Source organism: Lissotriton helveticus, chromosome 5_1 (genome assembly GCF_964261635.1).
Source record: "Lissotriton helveticus chromosome 5_1, aLisHel1.1, whole genome shotgun sequence".
NCBI lineage: Eukaryota > Metazoa > Chordata > Amphibia > Caudata > Salamandridae > Lissotriton > Lissotriton helveticus.
Window position 1 is genome coordinate 303720537 of NC_136065.1, and position 14484 is coordinate 303735020.

The window sequence follows — 14484 nt, forward strand, 5'->3', positions numbered from 1 at the left end:
ACCGCAGTTGATGACCAATAGTGTCTGAATTCTCTTTCAGAAAAAATACTAGTGTCCCTGTTTGTAAAATAGACCTTAGATATGGTCTCAAATAATATACACTTTTTAATTACCTAGTTTTTGGCAAATCTACCAATCCCGATAATCTAACACAATACCGAATTTCCATTACTATCTAAAGAAGGTATATCATGCTAGACAGCGCGTATATAATCTGTGCATTTATAGCGATAGACAAGACACAAAGATTGAATAAAGCTTTCCGAAAGTTTTTTTTGGTCACGTGACACCAATCCATCCAATGGCGGACGAAGTGAGTTCAAACCAATAGCGACAAAGCACTTATTTAAACAGTAACTTCACCCGCCAAAGCGGTTATCTACTGAACTGAAAACAGAATCCCGAGACGCTGTATTGGAGGGAGCAGGGAGGTCGACTCTAGAGTATCCGGTAAGGAGAGAAGGCGGTTATTTATGTAAATCCCGCTTATATATATCCTGCCACGAACCCAAAGATTTAGAGAACCTCGCTTTATATTATAGATTGGGGCCATTAGGGGCGTGTATGTCTTACTATAGAATTTTCATTGACCCTACGATTTATTAATAAACACTATGACTGATATATGCAACCTACCTAAAATAGAGAGAGGTTTACAACACTAACCAGGGTTGAATACAAATCAATAAAAGGGTCGTTTTAATAATGGTGCAAAATACGATATGATAACCATCACTCCGGGGCCATGAAGATGGTATTTTCGAATCCGGGTTATGGTAAAAAATTGTCTGTCAATAACGATACGGAAACAAGAATGCCTGGTCTTACTAGACCGAGATACCAACAGAAATTCCTGTATATCAGACTTTATAAACCATAGTCATATAGAAAGGGTGGGGCACAGACGCATAGATAGCTTTATTTGCCACATCGTATTTTCAAAATACGAAAAGACAGAATCAAGATATGTCCTTTCACCTTTCTTATTAGAAATCACCTAGAACAACGGGAGGTCAACCCCCTAATCTAGTGAAGTCGAAGAACGAAGTGTACAAACTCGCGACTACAGCGATTCTCCATGAAATTAGTGTATGGTGAGTTTCTTGCTTATTGATTAATTAGACAAACAAAAAGGTAAATAAGCAAAATAGAGAGAGAGACGTTAAATCGTACTCTTTATCTCACTTTCAGCCAAAAGCAAGAAATTGAAACTGACATCGGTGGCTCCCCCCCTAGCAGCATCAATGTACAAGATACTGACATAAGGTATTATATTTTGTTATATCTGAACATAAATAAACTCGTACAAGGTGTTTAGCTTCAATATCAACATTAATCGTATGATACCTATCAATTTTACAGAAATTCTATTGCGCAGATACACCTAAATTGTCTTGTGGTGATATCCTTGCTAATCCGTTGTGTCCAAATCAGGACCCGGTCCATCTCCATACCTCAGAGATAACGCTGAATTTTATAATTTGAGGTAAGAATAAAGAGACCATATTAATCTATCTACCTCCTTATATAAACAATACAGGGCCACATTAGACTATCCCTGTTTATTTTCAATTGGTTCTCCCATCCCCACTTTTTGGCAAACCTACCACATGAGAATATAGGGCACTAGTGTAAATATTATATATAGCAACAATATAGATTGAATATTTTTGACTTTTTAAGAGTATATGATATGTTGTTTGGAGGACATCTAGGAAGTAATAAAATGAATTATTAGTCATAGGCAATGTATGTATTATTACGATATAATAATTTTGTGTTTCTTTATAGAAACCGTCCTGAAGAAGGTTTTTTATCACACATAACCGAAACGCCACGTCGACACCTGTTCTCATGAACTTTTTAAACCATTTGTGCTAAAACTGTATTAAATGTTTTTTGGCTTTATATGTTTGATATTATAAATGTATGATTTTATGTATTGATTTTATATGCTATTACTACGCCAAGACGTACAATAAACATATGGATGTTTTTTATATGGTATCCTAGTTTTGTTCATATTATCTTTATTTCTTAGATTGTCTTAACTTCTGTTGAATTGTGATGTTGCTTTGATATTAATATCTTGCTAATATTGTTATATTGTAAAAAACACTAGCGGTACTAATATCCCTTATTGTGAATCCTTTTCTAGTACAGAAGGTTCATTTCTTATCGGGATTGGTAGATTTGCCAAAAACTAGGTAATTAAAAAGTGTATATTGTTTGAGACCATATATAAGGTCTATTTTACAAACAGGGACACTAGTATTTTTTCAGATTCATAACCCCTGGTCCCAGACCTTTTCACAGAAGGGGGCCTCCTTGATTTTTACATGAATTCTCTTTCACCCATGCAAACTGTATATGACAGTAGCTGTGTCTGTGATAGGAGATTATGGTAGAAGTCATATGCGAAAGCATGTTCACTTTTTGGGGGTGAAAATACTGGATAGATGCCCACACTGCTAGAAAAATGTACCTGGAACGAGGATGGCAAAAATTGTGTCGCCATCCATAGTTGGTGCACAGGGAGATAGTAGTATAGAGGAAGAAATCAGAGAGGGGTGGATGAGAGGATGGGGAAAATGTGTGACATAAGACATGCAAGATAAATTATTTGGGCTAGAGAAAAACAGGTGTGCGTGAAGAGGGTGAGGAGTTGAAGCAAAGCAAAGAAAGTAAAATGACAAGAGAAGGTGAAATTATAATTAAATGAGAAGAGATTTAGAAGAAAGAGAAGTGTAAGTGGAACTGAATGTGACAGGGAGGGGAGACAGAAACAAGATGAAGGGAGAGAATGGATAGACGTAAAGACTGACTAGAGCGCGAGAAATTGGGAATATTTAATAGAGGGATGGAGAATATAGAGACAGAAGGGATAATGGGGGAGAACCGAGGACCTTTAGAGAGGCCGGTTTATTTGCCAATTGATCTTTAAATTGTAACAACAACAATATTGCAGGATATGACAACAGGAGGACTTTCAGGATGCTGACTTGGAGGCTCACCTAAGTGAGAATAGTGTCGGAACTTGCAAACTGACTCACTGTTTCACCTATATATTCCTATCAGCAACTTAAGCTCACACTCCCGAAACCTGTCTGTGACCTACATGTCACTCATGCCTTAATTGTATGTGTTCTGTGATTGTACTAGCATGCCCTGCTGAATCTGATCTGCGGGGGACAGAAGATTGCACTTGCTGCATACTGTGAAAGAGAATCTTGCTTTGCTGCTGCCATGCTGAACTTGTTTTGTGAAGAATAAAACATACAGCTGAGGCCAGAACAATGTGTGTTCTGTGACAGATAAAGTTTGCGTTGCTGATGTGCTAGCAGTAATGCGTTAGCAGTACCTGTCTGCCAAAAGACGGAAGCCTGCAGGGTTAAGCTCAGGGTATACCTGTTCTATAAAAGGCATGTTTCCACTGCTGTTGCCCCAGCCTATGAAAAACAAAGGATATGTTGAATGCACTTGCATAACATGCCCTTTAAACCAGGGACGGTTTCACAACATTAGATGTGAGATACCAAGACATAGTCTTGTTGAAAGGCGCCTGACCTTGTAGAGGCAATACTTGAGTGCCAAAACATGTAGAAGAAAAAGAGAAGTGGTGTCCGTTGCTCGATTCTTGTCTTTAAACTTGTGAGAGGGAGACAGACATAAAAAACATTTTTTTAGCTCACCCACACTCAATTGTATTGTATATGAGACACTCACAAAGGGAGAAGAAGAATGTCAATGTACGGACATTACTTCACACATACAAGGGAACCAGTAAGCAGGAGACTGTACAACCAGTAAAGAGTAGTACTCTTGAATGCTTTCCAGTACTAGATGGGAAAACCATGGAAGAAGCATACTAGACTAGTTAGATGAGGGTTCATCATCCTACGTGAGGACATACATGGTGTGGTCATTTCATAAGACAATTGACTGTTGCTTCTAGGAGTGTTGTCTTCTTGTAAATGTATGTCTAAGGAGAGTATACAACAATCATTTAATTCCTGTAACTTCCTCTTTCGTGTGTTAGCTATCTGCTTGTATTCTGAGGGACACAGAAGAGCCTCTTCAGACACACCCTTTCCAAACTATCTCAGCTTACTCGCTTATTGAGACATAATAGCTCTGCTCCCTCTAAAGCCTGCAGCACGAGTTTGCCTTGAAATGTTTTTTTTCAAGGGTCAGTTGATAATCTACCATATTAGACATCAAATCTTTTTAAGGCATTCATAGTACCAATAAGGACATTTTTAACATGCTCAGATGTTTACCCCAACGAAGGTTACTTGTGAAATTAAAATCCAAATTCTTATACACCTTGCCCTGTTCCAATGGGATGTTATTAAGAGGGCATTCACACTTCTTAAGTCATTTTGAGGAAACTAAAGTCATTGATCTACATTGCTCTTGAATTTATCGGTCTCACAATATGCTCTAAGGTTGTAGAAAAATGTCAAGTAAATGCAAATGCCCATTGCATATTCAGAAGCTGCTCTATGCTATCTAAAATGTGTAAAGACAGACCCTACTAGTCTGTACATTCGCTTTTGTAGGTCTGTACAACATGCCTGGCAATGGATACCAACGTGTAAAGACAGGTCTAATGCAACATGTGTAATTTGTACTTTATTCCCCACCATAGGTGACCAGAGTAACACATTGGGACCATGGGTAAATTGCACCCTATGCAAATCCAGAGTATGTGGCGTCCTTAAATTGTGTTTTGGCATACTCAAGACTAGATTCCTATGCCTTGCACTGTCTAGGTGTAGACTTTTGTTCATCACCAAAAGATTGCCTGTGACATCATTGTGGTGTGTTCCACATTACAGAACCTAGCCCTGCCAGATGGAATGAATTATGAGGAATGGGCAATCTCAACAGGGCTATACTAACAAAGGCCCCAGCAATGACACAGACTTACAGAATGGAAGGAAAAGGAAACAAGACATTGTTCAGAACATATGTACTTGTAAATTGAACACAGTGACCCAACTGCACGTGTGTCAGAGCACACATTTCTGTTGTACATGCTGCCACGCCTCACTATGTACATAGTCATAACATGGCAAATAACTATATATATCAAAATCATTCAATAGCACACACAAAACACGTGATCACGGTTCATTCCCCCACCGGATTATTTTCCTCATTTTTAGGTCGAGCCTAGAGCAACGCATGCGCTGCTTGAGAGACTTTTTGTAAGGGGCTTTAGAAAGCTCACAAGTTCACCACACGCTCGTGCGTGTGTTTTAATTTTTCCAACAGGCTATTGGGCTTTGCGTGCGTCTTTCTAAGAAAGACAGCACGCAATTGGACAAAGGCGGGTGCATGTCCCGCCTTTGCTCCCCCCACGGTCTATTGCTCGCGGTTACCCGCACGGGCCACATTTGTTTTGCATTACCACTTGCGCGTCTGTGCACGATAATGCTAAACAGATGTCTCACTGTGGGGCGCGCACCACTCGCGGCACTGGGGGAGGCAGAGTTAACAAGGATTAAAAGTGGGAAGCTTTACTAATAAGGAATTACCGGGGGAGAACAATCCCTAATTGCATTCCCCTTCATTATTTCTAGTTTAACACCAGATATCCGACCCCACTTTCAGCAGCCTAACTCTCTGGTTCAAATGTACGAGGTGCACCTGGTAATTCTAAATGGACTGTAAGTAACTCCTTCCACCGGCCCCATTGGATCCAAGTAGGCACTCCTAAACAAGGCCTCAGAGCTCCACTCTCAGCTGCCAAACTCCATCACTCCCGAGGCCTTCTATCTTAGCACTATGCAAAAAGCCCAGTCTGCCGCAGACACTGCCTGTGATCCTGGTCACTTATTCAAGCTTCACTCACAGGTGAGAAGTACGAAGGTGGAAAAGGAAACATCACAGCTAATTATGACCAAGTTTTAACTTTTGTTTTTTTTCCCCCTTGAGTGCACTTTCCAAAAATCTCCCCCCCCCCCCCGACTTCAATGTTTTCACTTTACTAACTCTGTTATCAAAACGTCAGTCTAATGGCCAAGCTTTGTAACCTTACTCCATCAATTCTCTCTTCTATCATAATCTAAAGCATATACATTGCCAATCACTCACCGTGTCGATTAGTACCAAAGCCTCCTTCGCACTGTCTGTTTCACCTTCGTTGCTGGGGCTTTAGTGACAATGAATGACTACTGTGGGTGGTGGTGAATACAGTCCACAGTGAAAGCGCCACACCACCACCTGTCCACGTGTGCCAAACATATTTATAACGAACCCAAGCAACTGAGCATTATGCATTGCTGCTCAAAACTGGCACTTCACAAATGTAAAATGACCCGGGCGTGGTGTTGTCGAGGGGGGAGTTCTGTAGGTCTGGTGCCCTATTGCCATATTCCGGTTTAGGGTCAGTGTCGGCTGCCTTTGGTCTCTGCATAGGACATTGAAACCCCATTCAATTCATGGGTTTTCACGACTCCCTATGCAAGAAGCCTCTAACCCTGGAAACGGAGATAACATTTCTCTTGACAAAGTGGGAAGTAAGTGTATTATTGCGGGTGGGGGGTGCAAATATTTATTGGACAAGTGGTTTCTCCCTGAAAAAACATCCGTGGGGGGGGGGGGGCTGGGGGGATCCTGTTTTTGCATTATGGGACGACCGATAACTTGTGCAAGGGAGGAGGGAGTTACCCTTGTAAATTACATGTTTTTTTTTTTTATTATTTCTTTGCTTTTGACCAATAAATTTCAGACTGAGTGGCACTTAAGAAAATCTTCCTGCTTATTTACGTCAGCAGGCACCCTGCAGCTAGTGAACTATAAACATTAAACTCCGCATAAGAATGAACATAAAGCTGGTGGGTGCGCCGGACATTTCTCCGCCCCCGCTAGAGATCAGTGGGACCACTCGTCCTAATCTCGCTCTCCTACATAATGCAGTCATTGACCATTTTAAGAAGGGCTCGCTCTCCTGTTAAGCAGCTCTGTCGTTCTGCTCTCATATCTTATCACGGAGTCTCCTAACAGCCTTGCAAATGTCTGAAACACATGCATGCTCGTAATGTAATTCATTTGGGTTTCGTGCATTTCTCGTTTTAACGGCATGACTAATTGATTCCCCTTTGCATCATACAACAAATAACTCAATTATGGCGGGAAGCGCTCCTTGGCTGCTTTTTAATTTATTTTCTGTTCGTTGGCAGTTCATCTGGATTTTACTCGCACAACTTCAACCAAGCATTGGCATAGCCAATAGGTCTCGCCTTTGGGACCTTATAAGTATTTAGTTATTCAGCATAATATCCTTACTGCAACAACATTAACTGTTGCATGGCTACAAACTTATAAGGTCCCAAAGGCGAGACCTATTGGCTATGCCAGTGCTTGGTTTTATCTCTGTGGAGCTGCTTGCCACTCATCAGAAACCGGCAGATCCATGTTTGGTGATGAACATGAAGGATATTTATGCCCCTCCTCACCTGAGACCCAGTGGAGGGTGTAAGGGGAATTGGCGAATAACTTTCAGAGCATCAGCTATGCAATGAGGCGCAGAGGCCTCTTGGCCATTGATGGTTTTGTCTTGTAAGCATGCGGATAGCCCTCTTTTACACAGCTTATTTTCCACTCCACTGCCACTAGGGCCCTTTTCACCTTACTGGAAGGTTCTCCAGTGGCGTCCTTTTTAGACTGACTGACTAAGCCCTGCAGACATTTCTCCTGGAATCTTCTGGGAAGCTTTGGGTGGGGGACTGTGTAGAGGGGCCTCCCTGATGTCCATCAAGGTGTCATCCGTTTTGGTCAGGTAGTTCATGTTGCGCTGTATCTGCAGTTGTTTCTTCAGCGCCCGCAGTTGCCTCGGTGTGCTCTAAAAATGTATTGTACAGTAGAACATGCCATGATCACACATCTGTCACTCCCAAAATCATGCCGTGATACAATTATGGTGCCAGTAAGCGTGATCTGATGAGCGTAATTGTGCCTTTACAAGACCGTTATCATTTCAGTCATCATTCCACATCAGTCAGTTAAAACCTCCCATCAAACAGTTATTGGACGGTTAGTCCACCAATGATAATGCCCTGTCGCATATTTTTGTGCTTGTTCCCATCACATCAGACTGTCAGTCTACCAAAAATAATGTCCCATCACAGTTATCGTGCTATGAATTCCATCACATCAGATTGTTATCCTACCAATAATAATGCCCTACCAGGCAGTCAGTTACGCCTGTATTCTATCATGGTGGTATTTGTATGGCAATTACCATGCCCATTTCGAGGTCTAAAAAACTTTTTGATTGATGGGCAAGTAGCTGATCCATCTGTAATTGCCGTGCAAACCTGAATTTTTCATCAGGGGCCCTTGGGGTATTTGGTTGAAAGATACTTGGTACTCATTTAGCCTACTTGGGAGAATTTGGGAGCAATGCGTCAGGTTTCGGGGCTGGCAGGGCCAGACTGGTCTAGAGGGCAATCAGGCAGTGCCCGATGGGCTGGTGTCACAGTGTGTGGGACTTTTTGTTGTTTTTTTAGTAGTTTGTGTGGGCCAGTTTATGGCCAGGTGCAGTGTTTTTTTTAATGTTGATTTCCCTGATATTATCAAATGCATGTAATTTCCCATACCTTGCAAAATACTCAGTGAGTCTTTACATGTTCAAACTGACCGGATTTGCAAATGTGGCCCACTTATTAAGGCATTTGGTTTGCTAACAAGGGCCACTTTTATTTTGGTGCCCGGGCCTAGTCTGTGTCAATTTTCGACTCTGTAGGCTTGATAGAACTGGTGCAACGAAGCAGCATGCTGTAATGCTGATTATGCCAAAAATTCAACTCCAGTTGGCAGTTACTGTGCTATTGATCGTCCCACATTCAATTGTTGTGCTAGTAATCATGACCCAGAGAGTTATGGAACCTATAAACCTTTTCCATCCGCTACTGCAACAATAATTAACCGAAATAATCACATCAGATAGAAATTATAGCAGTACTCATGCCCCTAACAAAGTAATTGTGCCACTAATTATGCTTCCCATCAGTGATCGGTTTAATTATTTTGTACTGTGCTAGGAATTACGTCCTAGTTGGCAATTCATTGCAATTAAGTAGGGCACTTATAGAACACTTTATACAACATGGGTAATTTTAGGTGGTATTCTGCCACGAAGGCGGACTGGTGTGTTTTTTACAGATGTGCCTTTCACGTTTTGATTCCATAGCTGGTCTCTGAACATACATAGGAGGTCTGATTTCACCCCCCCAGACTCTTGTTGTGCCATTAATCATCGTCATCTCCGAGCCCTAGATTAGTGGTTCCTAACATGAGGTCTGCAAGGCCTACTCAGGGGGTCCATAACCGTTTTACTAAATTAAATAATAGTAAAATGAATAAAGTATAAACAATTAAAGGAGCAAAATTGAACATTTAAAAACGTTCTATATTTGTCAATTAAACAAAATATTTAAATATTTGAAGATCTGTTTAGTGTATACTTGTTTTTGTATTTTTTTAGGTCCAAATCATAGAAATTGCTTAGGCCGAGGTTCCCAGACATCCAATAAGGACTCAGTGGGGGGTCCCTGGATTCAAGAAATTATTCAGTGGGGTTCACAGAAGTCAAAATGTTAAGAACCACTGCCCTAGATGATTGGAGGGTCCTGGGATTTACATAAAGACAGACTTAAGAATGTATAGCCAACGTTAATTATGGTCCAAATCATACCAGGTTCCTGCCCCCAAAACAGATTGATCATATCCTTGATAGCCTTGAGTTAGCATCAGAATGTTGTTGCCAGGTGGAGTCATTAAACTAGAGATAAAGCAGCCAATGCTGCTTGGTTAACTAATGTGCCTCTGGGTGATATCTGTGAGCTGCTCAGTGCAGGTCTATAGACGCTTTAATGTAGAGATTCAGATGTGAAAGCAGACACCAAGGGGCTGATTACGATGTTGGGCGGACTAGCATCCGCCTGTCACCATATCAGAAATGGGACAACCCGATAGTCTGTCGGCAGTGAAAACATTGGCATTACAATGCGACCACCATCATGCTCTAAATATGTCGCTCATTCGCTCCATAATAACAGCTTGCCACAGTTGTGCATGGCATTGTGTCAGGGCCGGGGCATCTTTCTTTTTCCAAGCTCCAGCAATTGCAGTCTTGGCCTCCCCTAAGAGCCACATTATAGCCCGATCTGCGGTCGTTTGATATTTCAGGTATGCATCTCGCAGGACGAGAAGCGCTAAATCAGGGGTGTCTGGTATAGGGTATCCCTGTTCAGGCATTTTTAAGCAGTACCAGATTGGATTGGCATATTCCAAATTTCCATCTGAAGTGGGGGGAAAACTAGGAACCAAGAGAACATGTTGGTCTCTTGTCTTTAACAGACCACTCGGGTTTGTGACGTCCCTTGTAGCTAAAAATCACTCCATAAGGACAAAAGTAGAAATGGGTGACCGGTATCTCAGTAACCTGTCATGATTCGCAGACCACCCTTACCTGTGGTGACAGGACAGGCGAGGAGTCTCACTCGCACAAATTTAATTTTAGCTCAATTCTTCAAAGGGGGAGGGGGGAAGAGTTCAACTGTGATTTTAAAGTGTGGCAGCCGCTTGGCATGAGGCTTCACAGCTGAGAAGTGTATATTACATAAGGAACCTAGAACGAGAGCAGACATCAAGTCCCAGGGCTCCGCAGCACTCTAACGAGACTTGTGGCTGAAATCTTGGATTCACAGAGTATGCATTTCTCATGTTTCAGAATGTTCTTTGCTAGGCTATCAAGATAGTTGCTTTAGCCAGATACCTATCGCCAGAGTTGGTGTACAAACGCCTGGAGATACAGTATTCAGAGAAATATTCTGGAATAGCATTGTGTTCTAGGATTTAGACTGATATATGAACATTATTTTCAGGAGTCATGCTTCCTAAGGATATGAACTGTAACCTGCACTACTTTCTCCGGAGTAGCAAGAAGGACCCTAATTTTTAAAGACTTTGTTACAATATATATATCATTGTGTGGAGGTCAATATACGAAATTAAGTGGGGCCAGGCCCATCCATGCATCATCATGCATGCCCCCCCAATGCCAAATGGGTTGGGTGGCCCGTTCTGTCATTACCCCGGGCATAAAGCCCCAACATTCTTTCCCTGGGCCTAGAGCCCAAATACTGCGGCAATGGCAAGCAAGAGCAAATTCGGATTCTTTTGGATGTTATTTTTAATATATAGATCTGCTGAGAGGGGTAACCCCGCCTAATTCTTCCTCCCGGAGTGAAAGAAAGAAGGCCTGTTTCGCAGTGGTGGGGCTACATTGTAGTACTGGGATGTACATGCTCTGCATTACATTCTGTTTCCTGCTTCCCCCAACCCATTCTTGTTCACTTGCCATAGTGAATGGCAGCACAATTAGGGCCCGGAGTCCAGAGGAAGCTCTGCCGCTAAGGCGGAGTAGCGTCGCTCCACTTGTTAAAATGCCCCCTGTGAAAAATGAAATTGTAATTAACATTATTACCATTTTATTTTTCATTGGCTCTCCCAAACCCCCACCCGAGCCAAATTTCATGACGGGGATTTGCTGGGTTAAACTGCTGGGTTGAGACAGAGCAAAGGCCTCCAGTGCTCCGTGGAGCGCTGAGAGAGCCTTCTCCATCCAATCCTGGTGCTGCTCTCATACAGCATGGGGGGGGGGGGGGTAGGCTGGGGCTTGCTAGAGGAAAGAAGTTAATCTAGTTTACTGTTTTGCCCACCCCGCCACTCTCCATCACAGGCAGCCACCACTGTCTGGGTCAGTGGGCAACCAGGGAACCCTACCAATACTGGGCATTTCTGAAACCTAGAAATCTAGGGGAGTCCATAGTGGTATGGCCTGCATAGATTCAGCATGTTTTCTTACCCATAAAGTCCTACAAACATCCAAGTATGGGTAAAAAAAAAAAAAAAAAAACACTAGCTTTCCACATTTATGAAAGAAAACTTCCAGCCTGCGGCCAAAGTCTTACCCTCATGAGGAAAGAGACAATACACGTGATAGTAATGGACCAAAGCAAACATCTAAAGAACTCATTGACTTGACACAGTCAAAGTGTTGACTGGTTCCTGTTGCCGGTGAAAAGGCCACACAAGTAGGGTATCATTTTTATTTGAGACAAGTGTGGGAATCCTAGGTGGTATACATTTTGTAGATCCCTGGAAGATATTAAACTGTCCCTCACAGAAATATGAAGAAAATATGTGATTTTAACCAATGTTTGACATTTGCAGGGCATTTAGGTTAAGAAAACAGTGGAAAGCACACAAGTCACACCACCCTGGACTCCTTTGTGTCTCTAAGTTCCAGAAATGTGTGTGGTTGGAAGGTTTCCTTGGTTGCCCAGGCCTAACTATTTTAACTACCCACATTGCCAGAATGAGGGGAATTTGAAGGGAAAATCGGTTTTCTTGTTGCTTTTTGGGGCCTTCCATGTCATGGGCATAGATCTACCTACATAATTGTGGTAATATTGCCACCAGGAACACAGAAAAGTAGAATATTTGTTATCAACTGAATTGCTCTCCATTTTTGGTTTTAAATGTAAGCCAATGCTTAAGAGCGAGCACATTTTGCAAAATGCCTTGTAAATCGTATGATACTATAGGTCACTTCAATTTCAGAGTATGACAAATAACCACTATTCCTAAACTCATTTTCTCTGGCACGATAAGAAAAAAAAAAAGTATAGATTTCCTTCATGCCTAAGTTTTTCATTAGGTTTTACCATATGACTGATACATGGTCGGAACAGAATTAAAAATCATTAAATGCCACGGCAGTTGATGGCTCAAGGTACTGTGTTTTTTTTTTTTAAGACCACCAACAAAACACTGTGTATCCCTACAATCACAAGTGTCTGACAGACTTACGGGCATATTACTTTTGTAAGTTGGCCCGCTATCCAAACAAATTACAGATATAAGCATTGTCCCCCATTTCTATTATTCCCAAAACATGGTCACCTATTTCTATTTTTCCTGCTTATTTTCATTAATTTTTGATTCAACATTTTTTTTCTTTTGTGAAAACATTTAGCAATCTTTACAAAATTACCCCTTGCTGAAGTGCCTCTATTTTTCAGCAATGTATAGCTTTCTGGGTTCACCTATTGATCTCACACCTGTTCCTGTCACAAACTAAGTAGGTAAAAAAACAAAAAAATAGGAAAAATTGCAAAAACTGGTAAAACATGTTTTTTTAAATCAGCTTTGTTCCTAAAAGTTTGTACGGGGGCAATCTTGCACAAAAAAACTTTCTGATGTCATTTTTAGAAAAGAAAGAAAACCCCACAACATTCCTGTACAGCATATTTTCCCACATTTTATTTAAATGCTACATTTTGGCTGCTTGCTTTGTTCCATCCAGGTGACTACAAACCCTGGCACCCTTCAAATACCAAACGTGGGGACTTTTTCAAATTATGTTGTTGACACTTTAATGGATATGATTGTCTAAATAAAGTATTTTCAGTTAAACGTTGGGAGACAGAAATTTGTCCTGGATAACTTCAGTGGGGGGAAAGTCATGTAGGCTTAAGAGCTTGATGATTGAAGGTGTGGACACTGGTGGGAAAGTAATTACTGGTGTCATAAGGGAAGTTTCAAGAAATAAAGTATTTTCAGTTAAACGTGGGGTGGGTGGAGACACAAATTTGTCCCGGATAACTTCAGTGGGGACAAAGTCATAAAGGTATTAAGCACTTGATGATTTAAGATGTGGACATTGGTGGGAAAGTAATTACTTGCGTCATAAAGGAAGATTCAATACTAACGTGCTCCCATGTTAGTGGTTACATTAAAAATCATTCGGAGCCCAGATTTAATTTACAAGTCACTGAAGGTAGTTATTGCATAGAAGCAAGTACTTGAATTCCTGCATTGTCCTGCATCTATAATAGAAATTCAATTTATGATTACCGCCCAAAAGTGATGGACGACTGCATATATTTACCACCCTGGCATGCTAATGTCAGTTTCTTTCTTTCAGTGCCCTTTAATGTGGATGTGAAGATCTGATCCCAACTTTGTTGGTTTTTCAAAACAACTCAAAATCTTTTCGCGGTGTGCTAGAATACACTTTCCCGACCAATAACGGCAGGATTCAAACAGTTCTGAGACAGCGGAAGGCACAAAGTATATCTGTGGTGCTTGGGCTCCTGGCAGGACTATAAAGATGTGCAACAAATACGTTCTTATGCATCCCACTGGAACAATTTGTTTGCCTTGTGTGGTGCCTGAACCACTGACTCATTGCAAGTTAGGCTTTTTAATGTTCATTTGTTCTCATTAGCCTAGCACGGACTTGCAGTAGGCACAATGAAAGATTATTTGTCAGCCCCTCAGGTCCTTCTCTTTTATACCAGACCACCAGTATTTGCTTAGGTCACCAGTTGTGATGCGTTTTATTAAATGTTTTGGTCATGTTTCCCCCAAACCATTTGTTATAACCCAGGGGGCCGTGAACTG

General features: G+C 41.4%; 1 long non-coding RNA gene across 1 annotated transcript; it reads left to right on the forward strand.

The window, feature by feature from the left end:
• Positions 1-673: 673 nt before the first annotated feature.
• Positions 674-1879, forward strand: LOC144753125 (uncharacterized). The gene is made up of 4 exons (XR_013594210.1): positions 674-1094; positions 1192-1266; positions 1363-1486; positions 1792-1879. It is a non-coding gene; the product is annotated as an uncharacterized LOC144753125 (long non-coding RNA).
• The last annotated feature ends 12605 nt before the right edge of the window (positions 1880-14484 follow it).